The sequence below is a fragment of the Leptodactylus fuscus genome, chromosome 7, assembly GCF_031893055.1.
Source record: "Leptodactylus fuscus isolate aLepFus1 chromosome 7, aLepFus1.hap2, whole genome shotgun sequence".
Lineage (NCBI taxonomy): Eukaryota > Metazoa > Chordata > Amphibia > Anura > Leptodactylidae > Leptodactylus > Leptodactylus fuscus.
Genome location: NC_134271.1, coordinates 50,172,829 through 50,186,741, shown reverse-complemented (window position 1 = coordinate 50,186,741; position 13,913 = coordinate 50,172,829).

Below are 13,913 nucleotides of genomic sequence, written 5' to 3'. Positions count from 1 at the left end.
GTTGTGACGACAGGCGAGTTAGGGGACATTGAGAAGGGAGAGGGGTGGGTGTTGGGAGTGAAGAGGTTGCCGGTCCAGTGGGGGATGCGGGAATGGGGGGGCCTGGGCAGGTAAACCCGGGGGCCCCTGGAAGGGGGACAGGGCCGCCACAGCGCCCACAGATAGAATGGGGGCACATGGCTTGCCGCGGGAGGGGGCCCTCATAGGCACCCCTGTAACATCGGTGCACGGGGAGCCTGGGGTTTGGTGAGGCCGTGGGCATAGGTTGGTGGGGTTGGGGGAAAGGTGACAGTGTCTGGTGGGGTTGGGGGAAAGGTGACACGGTGTGGGGGGAGTTGGTGGGGTTGGGTGGAAAGGTGACACAGGGTCTGGGGGGGAGGTTGGTGGGGAAAGGTGACAGGGTCGAGGAGGTTGGTGGGGAAAGGTGACGGGGTCTGGGGGGGTTTGGTGGGGTTGGGGGGGAATAGTAACACAGGGTCTGGGGGATGATGGGAAAGGTGACACAGGGTCTGGAGGGGTTGGGGGGGAAAGGTGACAGGGTCTGGGGGGGTTTGGTGAGGTTCGGGGGGGGAAAGTGACACAGCGTCTGGGGGGGTTTGGTGAGGTTCGGGGGGGGAAAAGTGACACAGCGTCTGGGGGGGTTTGGTGAGGTTCGGGGGGGAAAAGTGACACAGCGTCTGGGGGGGTTTGGTGAGGTTCGGGGGGGAAAAGTGACACAGCGTCTGGGGGGGTTTGGTGAGGTTCGGGGGGGAAAAGTGACACAGCGTCTGGGGGGGTTTGGTGAGGTTCGGGGGGGAAAAGTGACACAGCGTCTGGGGGGGTTTGGTGAGGTTCGGGGGGGAAAAGTGACACAGCGTCTGGGGGGGTTTGGTGAGGTTCGGGGGGGAAAAGTGACACAGCGTCTGGGGGGGTTTGGTGAGGTTCGGGGGGGAAAAGTGACACAGCGTCTGGGGGGGTTTGGTGAGGTTCGGGGGGGAAAAGTGACACAGCGTCTGGGGGGGTTTGGTGAGGTTCGGGGGGGAAAAGTGACACAGCGTCTGGGGGGGTTTGGTGAGGTTCGGGGGGGAAAAGTGACACAGCGTCTGGGGGGGTTTGGTGAGGTTCGGGGGGGAAAAGTGACACAGCGTCTGGGGGGGTTTGGTGAGGTTCGGGGGGGAAAAGTGACACAGCGTCTGGGGGGGTTTGGTGAGGTTCGGGGGGGAAAAGTGACACAGCGTCTGGGGGGGTTTGGTGAGGTTCGGGGGGGAAAAGTGACACAGCGTCTGGGGGGGTTTGGTGAGGTTCGGGGGGGAAAAGTGACACAGCGTCTGGGGGGGTTTGGTGAGGTTCGGGGGGGAAAAGTGACACAGCGTCTGGGGGGGTTTGGTGAGGTTCGGGGGGGAAAAGTGACACAGCGTCTGGGGGGGTTTGGTGAGGTTCGGGGGGGAAAAGTGACACAGCGTCTGGGGGGGTTTGGTGAGGTTCGGGGGGGAAAAGTGACACAGCGTCTGGGGGGGTTTGGTGAGGTTCGGGGGGGAAAAGTGACACAGCGTCTGGGGGGTTTGGTGAGGTTCGGGGGGGAAAAGTGACACAGCGTCTGGGGGGGTTTGGTGAGGTTCGGGGGGGAAAAGTGACACAGCGTCTGCGGGGGTTTGGTGAGGTTCGGGGGGGGAAAAGTGACACAGCGTCTGGGGGGGTTTGGTGAGGTTCGGGGGGGAAAAGTGACACAGCGTCTGCGGGGGTTTGGTGAGGTTCGGGGGGGAAAAGTGACACAGCGTCTGCGGGGGTTTGGTGAGGTTCGGGGGGGAAAAGTGACACAGCGTCTGCGGGGGTTTGGTGAGGTTCGGGGGGGAAAAGTGACACAGCGTCTGCGGGGGTTTGGTGAGGTTCGGGGGGGAAAAGTGACACAGCGTCTGCGGGGGTTTGGTGAGGTTCGGGGGGGAAAAGTGACACAGCGTCTGCGGGGGTTTGGTGAGGTTCGGGGGGGAAAAGTGACACAGCGTCTGCGGGGGTTTGGTGAGGTTCGGGGGGGAAAAGTGACACAGCGTCTGCGGGGGTTTGGTGAGGTTCGGGGGGGAAAAGTGACACAGCGTCTGCGGGGGTTTGGTGAGGTTCGGGGGGGAAAAGTGACACAGCGTCTGCGGGGGTTTGGTGAGGTTCGGGGGGAAAAGTGACACAGCGTCTGCGGGGGTTTGGTGAGGTTCGGGGGGGAAAAGTGACACAGCGTCTGCGGGGGTTTGGTGAGGTTCGGGGGGGAAAAGTGACACAGCGTCTGCGGGGGTTTGGTGAGGTTCGGGGGGGAAAAGTGACACAGCGTCTGCGGGGGTTTGGTGAGGTTCGGGGGGGAAAAGTGACACAGCGTCTGCGGGGGTTTGGTGAGGTTCGGGGGGGAAAAGTGACACAGCGTCTGCGGGGGTTTGGTGAGGTTCGGGGGGGAAAAGTGACACAGCGTCTGCGGGGGTTTGGTGAGGTTCGGGGGGGAAAAGTGACACAGCGTCTGCGGGGGTTTGGTGAGGTTCGGGGGGGAAAAGTGACACAGCGTCTGCGGGGGTTTGGTGAGGTTCGGGGGGGAAAAGTGACACAGCGTCTGCGGGGGTTTGGTGAGGTTCGGGGGGGAAAAGTGACACAGCGTCTGCGGGGGTTTGGTGAGGTTCGGGGGGGAAAAGTGACACAGCGTCTGCGGGGGTTTGGTGAGGTTCGGGGGGGAAAAGTGACACAGCGTCTGCGGGGGTTTGGTGAGGTTCGGGGGGGAAAAGTGACACAGCGTCTGCGGGGGTTTGGTGAGGTTCGGGGGGGAAAAGTGACACAGCGTCTGCGGGGGTTTGGTGAGGTTCGGGGGGGAAAAGTGACACAGCGTCTGCGGGGGTTTGGTGAGGTTCGGGGGGGAAAAGTGACACAGCGTCTGCGGGGGTTTGGTGAGGTTCGGGGGGGAAAAGTGACACAGCGTCTGCGGGGGTTTGGTGAGGTTCGGGGGGGAAAAGTGACACAGCGTCTGCGGGGGTTTGGTGAGGTTCGGGGGGGAAAAGTGACACAGCGTCTGCGGGGGTTTGGTGAGGTTCGGGGGGGAAAAGTGACACAGCGTCTGCGGGGGTTTGGTGAGGTTCGGGGGGGAAAAGTGACACAGCGTCTGCGGGGGTTTGGTGAGGTTCGGGGGGGAAAAGTGACACAGCGTCTGCGGGGGTTTGGTGAGGTTCGGGGGGGAAAAGTGACACAGCGTCTGCGGGGGTTTGGTGAGGTTCGGGGGGGAAAAGTGACACAGCGTCTGCGGGGGTTTGGTGAGGTTCGGGGGGGAAAAGTGACACAGCGTCTGCGGGGGTTTGGTGAGGTTCGGGGGGGAAAAGTGACACAGCGTCTGCGGGGGTTTGGTGAGGTTCGGGGGGGAAAAGTGACACAGCGTCTGCGGGGGTTTGGTGAGGTTCGGGGGGGAAAAGTGACACAGCGTCTGCGGGGGTTTGGTGAGGTTCGGGGGGGAAAAGTGACACAGCGTCTGCGGGGGTTTGGTGAGGTTCGGGGGGGAAAAGTGACACAGCGTCTGCGGGGGTTTGGTGAGGTTCGGGGGGGAAAAGTGACACAGCGTCTGCGGGGGTTTGGTGAGGTTCGGGGGGGAAAAGTGACACAGCGTCTGCGGGGGTTTGGTGAGGTTCGGGGGGGAAAAGTGACACAGCGTCTGCGGGGGTTTGGTGAGGTTCGGGGGGGAAAAGTGACACAGCGTCTGCGGGGGTTTGGTGAGGTTCGGGGGGGAAAAGTGACACAGCGTCTGCGGGGGTTTGGTGAGGTTCGGGGGGGAAAAGTGACACAGCGTCTGCGGGGGTTTGGTGAGGTTCGGGGGGGAAAAGTGACACAGCGTCTGCGGGGGTTTGGTGAGGTTCGGGGGGGAAAAGTGACACAGCGTCTGCGGGGGTTTGGTGAGGTTCGGGGGGGAAAAGTGACACAGCGTCTGCGGGGGTTTGGTGAGGTTCGGGGGGGAAAAGTGACACAGCGTCTGCGGGGGTTTGGTGAGGTTCGGGGGGGAAAAGTGACACAGCGTCTGCGGGGGTTTGGTGAGGTTCGGGGGGGAAAAGTGACACAGCGTCTGCGGGGGTTTGGTGAGGTTCGGGGGGGAAAAGTGACACAGCGTCTGCGGGGGTTTGGTGAGGTTCGGGGGGGAAAAGTGACACAGCGTCTGCGGGGGTTTGGTGAGGTTCGGGGGGGAAAAGTGACACAGCGTCTGCGGGGGTTTGGTGAGGTTCGGGGGGGAAAAGTGACACAGCGTCTGCGGGGGTTTGGTGAGGTTCGGGGGGGAAAAGTGACACAGCGTCTGCGGGGGTTTGGTGAGGTTCGGGGGGGAAAAGTGACACAGCGTCTGCGGGGGTTTGGTGAGGTTCGGGGGGGAAAAGTGACACAGCGTCTGCGGGGGTTTGGTGAGGTTCGGGGGGGAAAAGTGACACAGCGTCTGCGGGGGTTTGGTGAGGTTCGGGGGGGAAAAGTGACACAGCGTCTGCGGGGGTTTGGTGAGGTTCGGGGGGGAAAAGTGACACAGCGTCTGCGGGGGTTTGGTGAGGTTCGGGGGGGAAAAGTGACACAGCGTCTGCGGGGGTTTGGTGAGGTTCGGGGGGGAAAAGTGACACAGCGTCTGCGGGGGTTTGGTGAGGTTCGGGGGGGAAAAGTGACACAGCGTCTGCGGGGGTTTGGTGAGGTTCGGGGGGGAAAAGTGACACAGCGTCTGCGGGGGTTTGGTGAGGTTCGGGGGGGAAAAGTGACACAGCGTCTGCGGGGGTTTGGTGAGGTTCGGGGGGGAAAAGTGACACAGCGTCTGCGGGGGTTTGGTGAGGTTCGGGGGGGAAAAGTGACACAGCGTCTGCGGGGGTTTGGTGAGGTTCGGGGGGGAAAAGTGACACAGCGTCTGCGGGGGTTTGGTGAGGTTCGGGGGGGGAAAAGTGACACAGCGTCTGCGGGGGTTTGGTGAGGTTCGGGGGGGAAAAGTGACACAGCGTCTGCGGGGGTTTGGTGAGGTTCGGGGGGGAAAAGTGACACAGCGTCTGCGGGGGTTTGGTGAGGTTCGGGGGGGAAAAGTGACACAGCGTCTGCGGGGGTTTGGTGAGGTTCGGGGGGGAAAAGTGACACAGCGTCTGCGGGGGTTTGGTGAGGTTCGGGGGGGAAAAGTGACACAGCGTCTGCGGGGGTTTGGTGAGGTTCGGGGGGGAAAAGTGACACAGCGTCTGCGGGGGTTTGGTGAGGTTCGGGGGGGAAAAGTGACACAGCGTCTGCGGGGGGTTTGGTGAGGTTCGGGGGGGAAAAGTGACACAGCGTCTGCGGGGGTTTGGTGAGGTTCGGGGGGGAAAAGTGACACAGCGTCTGCGGGGGTTTGGTGAGGTTCGGGGGGGAAAAGTGACACAGCGTCTGCGGGGGTTTGGTGAGGTTCGGGGGGGAAAAGTGACACAGCGTCTGCGGGGGTTTGGTGAGGTTCGGGGGGGAAAAGTGACACAGCGTCTGCGGGGGTTTGGTGAGGTTCGGGGGGGAAAAGTGACACAGCGTCTGCGGGGGTTTGGTGAGGTTCGGGGGGGAAAAGTGACACAGCGTCTGCGGGGGTTTGGTGAGGTTCGGGGGGAAAAGTGACACAGCGTCTGCGGGGGTTTGGTGAGGTTCGGGGGGGAAAAGTGACACAGCGTCTGCGGGGGTTTGGTGAGGTTCGGGGGGGAAAAGTGACACAGCGTCTGCGGGGGTTTGGTGAGGTTCGGGGGGGAAAAGTGACACAGCGTCTGCGGGGGTTTGGTGAGGTTCGGGGGGGAAAGTGACACAGCGTCTGCGGGGGTTTGGTGAGGTTCGGGGGGGAAAAGTGACACAGCGTCTGCGGGGGTTTGGTGAGGTTCGGGGGGGAAAAGTGACACAGCGTCTGCGGGGGTTTGGTGAGGTTCGGGGGGAAAAGTGACACAGCGTCTGCGGGGGTTTGGTGAGGTTCGGGGGGGAAAAGTGACACAGCGTCTGCGGGGGTTTGGTGAGGTTCGGGGGGGAAAAGTGACACAGCGTCTGCGGGGGTTTGGTGAGGTTCGGGGGGGGAAAAGTGACACAGCGTCTGCGGGGGTTTGGTGAGGTTCGGGGGGGAAAAGTGACACAGCGTCTGCGGGGGTTTGGTGAGGTTCGGGGGGGAAAAGTGACACAGCGTCTGCGGGGGTTTGGTGAGGTTCGGGGGGGAAAAGTGACACAGCGTCTGCGGGGGTTTGGTGAGGTTCGGGGGGGAAAAGTGACACAGCGTCTGCGGGGGTTTGGTGAGGTTCGGGGGGGAAAAGTGACACAGCGTCTGCGGGGGTTTGGTGAGGTTCGGGGGGGAAAAGTGACACAGCGTCTGCGGGGGTTTGGTGAGGTTCGGGGGGGAAAAGTGACACAGCGTCTGCGGGGGTTTGGTGAGGTTCGGGGGGGAAAAGTGACACAGCGTCTGCGGGGGTTTGGTGAGGTTCGGGGGGGAAAAGTGACACAGCGTCTGCGGGGGTTTGGTGAGGTTCGGGGGGGAAAAGTGACACAGCGTCTGCGGGGGTTTGGTGAGGTTCGGGGGGGAAAAGTGACACAGCGTCTGCGGGGGTTTGGTGAGGTTCGGGGGGGAAAAGTGACACAGCGTCTGCGGGGGTTTGGTGAGGTTCGGGGGGGAAAAGTGACACAGCGTCTGCGGGGGTTTGGTGAGGTTCGGGGGGGAAAAGTGACACAGCGTCTGCGGGGGTTTGGTGAGGTTCGGGGGGGAAAAGTGACACAGCGTCTGCGGGGGTTTGGTGAGGTTCGGGGGGGAAAAGTGACACAGCGTCTGCGGGGTTTGGTGAGGTTCGGGGGGGAAAAGTGACACAGCGTCTGCGGGGGTTTGGTGAGGTTCGGGGGGGAAAAGTGACACAGCGTCTGCGGGGGTTTGGTGAGGTTCGGGGGGGAAAAGTGACACAGCGTCTGCGGGGGTTTGGTGAGGTTCGGGGGGGAAAAGTGACACAGCGTCTGCGGGGGTTTGGTGAGGTTCGGGGGGGAAAAGTGACACAGCGTCTGCGGGGGTTTGGTGAGGTTCGGGGGGGAAAAGTGACACAGCGTCTGCGGGGGTTTGGTGAGGTTCGGGGGGGAAAAGTGACACAGCGTCTGCGGGGGTTTGGTGAGGTTCGGGGGGGAAAAGTGACACAGCGTCTGCGGGGGTTTGGTGAGGTTCGGGGGGGAAAAGTGACACAGCGTCTGCGGGGGTTTGGTGAGGTTCGGGGGGGAAAAGTGACACAGCGTCTGCGGGGGTTTGGTGAGGTTCGGGGGGGAAAAGTGACACAGCGTCTGCGGGGGTTTGGTGAGGTTCGGGGGGGAAAAGTGACACAGCGTCTGCGGGGGTTTGGTGAGGTTCGGGGGGGAAAAGTGACACAGCGTCTGCGGGGGTTTGGTGAGGTTCGGGGGGGAAAAGTGACACAGCGTCTGCGGGGGTTTGGTGAGGTTCGGGGGGGAAAAGTGACACAGCGTCTGCGGGGGTTTGGTGAGGTTCGGGGGGGAAAAGTGACACAGCGTCTGCGGGGGTTTGGTGAGGTTCGGGGGGGAAAAGTGACACAGCGTCTGCGGGGGTTTGGTGAGGTTCGGGGGGGAAAAGTGACACAGCGTCTGCGGGGGTTTGGTGAGGTTCGGGGGGGAAAAGTGACACAGCGTCTGCGGGGGTTTGGTGAGGTTCGGGGGGGAAAAGTGACACAGCGTCTGCGGGGGTTTGGTGAGGTTCGGGGGGAAAAGTGACACAGCGTCTGCGGGGGTTTGGTGAGGTTCGGGGGGGAAAAGTGACACAGCGTCTGCGGGGGTTTGGTGAGGTTCGGGGGGGAAAAGTGACACAGCGTCTGCGGGGGTTTGGTGAGGTTCGGGGGGGAAAAGTGACACAGCGTCTGCGGGGGTTTGGTGAGGTTCGGGGGGGAAAAGTGACACAGCGTCTGCGGGGGTTTGGTGAGGTTCGGGGGGGAAAAGTGACACAGCGTCTGCGGGGGTTTGGTGAGGTTCGGGGGGGAAAAGTGACACAGCGTCTGCGGGGGTTTGGTGAGGTTCGGGGGGGAAAAGTGACACAGCGTCTGCGGGGGTTTGGTGAGGTTCGGGGGGGGAAAAGTGACACAGCGTCTGCGGGGTTTGGTGAGGTTCGGGGGGGAAAAGTGACACAGCGTCTGCGGGGGTTTGGTGAGGTTCGGGGGGGAAAAGTGACACAGCGTCTGCGGGGGTTTGGTGAGGTTCGGGGGGGAAAAGTGACACAGCGTCTGCGGGGGTTTGGTGAGGTTCGGGGGGGAAAAGTGACACAGCGTCTGCGGGGGTTTGGTGAGGTTCGGGGGGGAAAAGTGACACAGCGTCTGCGGGGGTTTGGTGAGGTTCGGGGGGGAAAAGTGACACAGCGTCTGCGGGGGTTTGGTGAGGTTCGGGGGGGAAAAGTGACACAGCGTCTGCGGGGGTTTGGTGAGGTTCGGGGGGGAAAAGTGACACAGCGTCTGCGGGGGTTTGGTGAGGTTCGGGGGGGAAAAGTGACACAGCGTCTGCGGGGGTTTGGTGAGGTTCGGGGGGGAAAAGTGACACAGCGTCTGCGGGGGTTTGGTGAGGTTCGGGGGGGAAAAGTGACACAGCGTCTGCGGGGGTTTGGTGAGGTTCGGGGGGGAAAAGTGACACAGCGTCTGCGGGGGTTTGGTGAGGTTCGGGGGGGAAAAGTGACACAGCGTCTGCGGGGGTTTGGTGAGGTTCGGGGGGGAAAAGTGACACAGCGTCTGCGGGGGTTTGGTGAGGTTCGGGGGGGAAAAGTGACACAGCGTCTGCGGGGGTTTGGTGAGGTTCGGGGGGGAAAAGTGACACAGCGTCTGCGGGGGTTTGGTGAGGTTCGGGGGGGAAAAGTGACACAGCGTCTGCGGGGGTTTGGTGAGGTTCGGGGGGGAAAAGTGACACAGCGTCTGCGGGGGGTTTGGTGAGGTTCGGGGGGGAAAAGTGACACAGCGTCTGCGGGGGTTTGGTGAGGTTCGGGGGGGAAAAGTGACACAGCGTCTGCGGGGGTTTGGTGAGGTTCGGGGGGGAAAAGTGACACAGCGTCTGCGGGGGTTTGGTGAGGTTCGGGGGGGAAAAGTGACACAGCGTCTGCGGGGGTTTGGTGAGGTTCGGGGGGGAAAAGTGACACAGCGTCTGCGGGGGTTTGGTGAGGTTCGGGGGGGAAAAGTGACACAGCGTCTGCGGGGGTTTGGTGAGGTTCGGGGGGGAAAAGTGACACAGCGTCTGCGGGGGTTTGGTGAGGTTCGGGGGGGAAAAGTGACACAGCGTCTGCGGGGGTTTGGTGAGGTTCGGGGGGGAAAAGTGACACAGCGTCTGCGGGGGTTTGGTGAGGTTCGGGGGGGAAAAGTGACACAGCGTCTGCGGGGGTTTGGTGAGGTTCGGGGGGAAAAGTGACACAGCGTCTGCGGGGGTTTGGTGAGGTTCGGGGGGGAAAAGTGACACCGCGTCTGCGGGGGTTTGGTGAGGTTCGGGGGGGAAAAGTGACACCGCGTCTGCGGGGGTTTGGGGGAAAGGTGACACGGTCTGGGAGAGGTTGGTGGGGTTGGGAAAGGTGACACAGGGTCTGGGGGAGGTTGGTGGGGGGTTGGGGGGAAAGGTGACACAGGGTCTGGGGGGGGGGGGGTTGGGGGGAAAGGTGACACAGGGTCTGGGGGGGGGGGGTTGGGGGGAAAGGTGACACAGGGTCTGGGGGGGGGGGGTTGGGGGGAAAGGTGACACAGGGTCTGGGGGGGGGGGGTTCGTGGGGAAAGGTGACACAGGGTCTGGGGGGGTTCGTGGGGGGGGGGAGTGACAGGGTCTGGGGGGGAAAGTGACAGGGTCTCGGGGGGTTCGTGGGGTTGGGGGGGGGAAGTGACAGGGTCTGGGGGAGTTTAGTGGGGTTGGGGTGGAAAAGTGACAGGGTCTGGGGGAGGTTGGGGGGGGAAAAGTGACACAGGGTTGGGGGGGGTTTGGGGGAAAGGTGACACAGGGTTAGGGGGGTTGGTGGGGTTGGGGTGAAAGGTGACATGGACTGAGGGGTTTGTTGGGGTTGGGGGGAAAAGTGACAGGGTCTGGGGGGTTGGTGGAAAAGGTGACACGGTCTGGGGGGAAAGGTGACAGGGTCTGGGGGGGTTGGGTGTAAAGGTGACAGGGTCTGGGGGGGTTGGGTGTAAAGGTGACAGGGTCTGGGGGAGGTTGGGGGGAAAGGTGACACAGGGTTTGGGGGGGTTGGTGGGGCTAGGGGGAAAGGTGACAGGGTTTGGGGGGGGTTGGTGGGGTTGGGAAGAAAGGTGACACGAGGTTTAGGGGGGAAAGGTGACACGGGGTCTGGGGGGGTTGGTGGGGTTAGGGGGAAAGGTGACACGGGGATTGAGGGGTTGGGGGAAAGGTGACACGGGGATTGAGGGGTTGGGGGAAAGGTGACACAGGGTTTGGGGGGGGTTGGGGTGAAAGGTGACACAGGGTTTGGGGGGATTGGTGGGGTTGGTGGGAAAGGTGACATGGGGTCAGGGGGGGTTGGTGGGGCTAGGGGGAAAGGTGACACGGGGTCAGGGGGGGTTGGTGGGGCTAGGGGAAAGGTGACACGGGGTTTGGGGGGGGGTTGGGGTGAAAGGTGACACGGGGTCTGGGGGGGTTGGTGGGGTTGGGGGGAAAGGTGACGGGGTCTGGGGGGGTTGGTGGGGAAAGGTGACACGGTCAGGGGGGTTGGTGAGGTTAGGGGGAAAGTTGACACGGGGTCTGAGGGGGGTTGGTGGGGTTAGGGGGAAAGGTGACATGGGGATTGAGGGGTTGGGGGAAAGGTGACACGGGGATTGAGGGGTTGGGGGAAAGGTGACACGGGGATTGAGGGGTTGGGGGAAAGGTGACACGGGGATTGAGGGGTTGGGGGAAAGGTGACACGGGGATTGAGGGGTTGGGGGAAAGGTGACACGGGGTTTGGGGGGGTTGGGGTGAAAGGTGACACAGGGTTTGGGGGGATTGGTGGGGTTGGTGGGAAAGGTGACATGGGGTCAGGGGGGGTTGGTGGGGCTAGGGGGAAAGGTGACACGGGGTCAGGGGGGGTTGGTGGGGCTAGGGGAAAGGTGACACGGGGTTTGGGGGGGGTTGGGGTGAAAGGTGACACGGGGTCTGGGGGGGTTGGTGGGGTTGGGGGGAAAGGTGACGGGGTCTGGGGGGGTTGGTGGGGAAAGGTGACACGGTCAGGGGGGTTGGTGAGGTTAGGGGGAAAGTTGACACGGGGTCTGAGGGGGGTTGGTGGGGTTAGGGGGAAAGGTGACATGGGGGTCTGGGGGGGTTGGTAGGGTTGGGGGAAAGGTGACATGGGGGTCTGGGGGGGTTGGTAGGGTTGGGGGAAAGGTGACATGGGGGTCTGGGGGGGTTGGTAGGGTTGGGGGAAAGGTGACATGGGGTCTGAGGGGGGTTGGTGGGGTTAGGGGGAAAGGTGACATGGGGGTTGGGGGAAAGGTGACATGGGGTCTGAGGGGGGTTGGGGTTAGGGGGAAAGGTGACATGGGGGTTGGGGGAAAGGTGACATGGGGGTTGGGGGGGTTGGGGGAAAGGTGACACGGGGATTGAGGGGTTGGCAGAAAGGTGACATGGGGGTTGGGGGAAAGGTGACACGGGGATTGAGGGGTTGGCGGAAAGGTGACATGGGGATTGGGGGAAAGGTGACACGGGGATTGAGGGGTTGGCAGAAAGGTGACACGGGGTCTAGGGGGGAGTTGGGGTTAGGGGAAAGGTGACACGGGAAGTTTGGTGGGGTTGGGAAAGGTGACACGGGGTCTGGGGGGTTGGTGGGGTTGGGGTGAAAGGTGACACGGTCTGGGAGGGAGGTTGGTGGGGTTGTGGGGGAAAGGTGACACAGGGTCTGGGGAGGGGTTTGGTGGGGTTGGGGGGAAAGGTGACACAGGGTCTGGGGAGGGGTTTGGTGGGGTTGGGGGGAAAGGTGACACAGGGTCTGGGGAGGGGTTTGGTGGGGTTGGGGGGAAAGGTGACACAGGGTCTGGGGAGGGGTTTGGTGGGGTTGGGGGGAAAGGTGACACAGGGTCTGGGGAGGGGTTTGGTGGGGTTGGGGGGAAAGGTGACACGGTCTGGGGAGGGGTTTGGTGGGGAAAGTGACACGGTCTGGGGGGGGTGGGGGGAACGGTGACAGGTTCTGGGGGGATTGGTGGGGTTGGGGGGAAAAGAGACAGAGTCTGGGGGGTTGGTGGAAAGGTGACACAGGGTCTGGGGGGGTTGGTGGTGTTGGGGGGAAAGGTGACAGGGTCTAGGGGGTTGGGGGAAAAGTGACACAGGGTCTGGGGGGGTTTGGTGGGGTTGGGGGGGAAAAGTGACACAGGGTCTGGGGGGGGAAAGGTGACAGGGTCTGGGGGGGAAAGGTGACAGGGTCTGGGGGGTATGGTGGGGTTGGGGGGGAAAAGTGACAGGGTCTGGGGGGGAAAAGTGACAGGGTCTGGGGGGAAAAGTGACAGGGTCTGGGGGGGAAAAGTGACGGTCTGGGGGGGAAAAGTGACAGGGTCTGGTGGGGAAAAGTGACAGGGTCTGGGGGAGAAAAGTGACAGGGTCTGGGGGGGGGAAAAGTGACAAGGTCTGGGGGGGGAAAAGTGACAGGGTCTGGGGGGGGAAAAGTGACAGGGTCTGGGGGGGGAAAAGTGACAGGGTCTGGGGGGGGAAAAGTGACAGGGTCTGGGGGGGGAAAAGTGACAGGGTCTGGGGGGGGGGAAGTGACAGGGTCTGGGGGGTATGGTGGGGTTGGGGGGGAAAAGTGACAGGGTCTGGGGGGGTTGGGGGGGAAAAGTGACAGGGTCTGGGGGGGTTGGGGGGGAAAGGTGACAGGGTCTGGGGGGTATGGTGGGGTTGGGGGGGAAAAGTGACAGGGTCTGGGGGGGTTGGGGGGAAGGTGATAGGGTCTGGGGGGTTTGGGGGGAAAGGTGACACAGGGTGGGGTAGGGGGCAAAGGTGACAGGGTCTGGTGGGGAGGTTTGTGGAGTTGGGAAAAAGGTGACGGTCTGTGGGGGGGGGTTGGTGGAAAGGTGACAGGGTCTGGGGGGGTTGGGGGAAAGGTGACACAGGGTCTGGGGGGGTTGGGGGAAAGGTGACAAGGTTTGAGGGGGTTGGGAAAAGTGACAGGGTCTGGGGGGTTGGGGGGAAAGGTGACACAGGGTCTGGGGGGGTTGGGGGAAAGGTGACAAGGTCTGGGGGGGTTGGGGAAAAGGTGACAAGGTCTGGGGGGGTTGGGGGGAAAGGTGACACAAGGTCTGGGGGGGTTGGGGGAAAGGTGACAAGGTTTGGTGGGGTTGGGGGAAAGGTGACAGGGTCTGGGGGGTGTTGGGAGGAAAGGTGACACAGGGTCTGGGGGGGGTTGGTGGGGTTGGGAGGAAAGGTGACACAGGGTCTGGGGGGGGTTGGTGGGGTTGGGGGGAAAGGTGACAGGGTCTGGGGGGTGTTGGGAGGAAAGGTGACACAGGGTCTGGGGAGGGTTGGTGGGGTTGGGAGGAAAGGTGACACAGGGTCTGGGGGGGTTGGTGGGGTTGGGAGGAAAGGTGACACAGGGTCTGGGGGGGGTTGGTGGGGTTGGGAGGAAAGGTGACACAGGGTCTGGGGGGGTTGGTGGGGTTGGGGGGAAAGGTGACAGGGTCTAGGGGGATTGGTGGGGTTGGGGGAAAGGTGACAGGGTCTGGGGGGGGTTGGAGTTGGGGGGAAAGGTGACACAAGGTCTGGGGGGGTTGGTGAGGTTGGGGGAAAGGTGACAGGGTCTGGGGGGGGTTGGTGGAGTTGGGGGTAAAGGTGACACAGGGTCTGGGGGGTTGGGGGGAAAGGTGACAGGGTCTGGGGGGGGTTGGTGGAGTTGGGGGTAAAGGTGACACAGGGTCTGGGGGGTTGGGGAGAGTGACACAGGGTCTGGGGGGTTGGGGGGAAAGGTGACACAGGGTCTGGGGGGTTGGGGGGAAAGGTGACAGGGTCTGGGGGGATTGGTG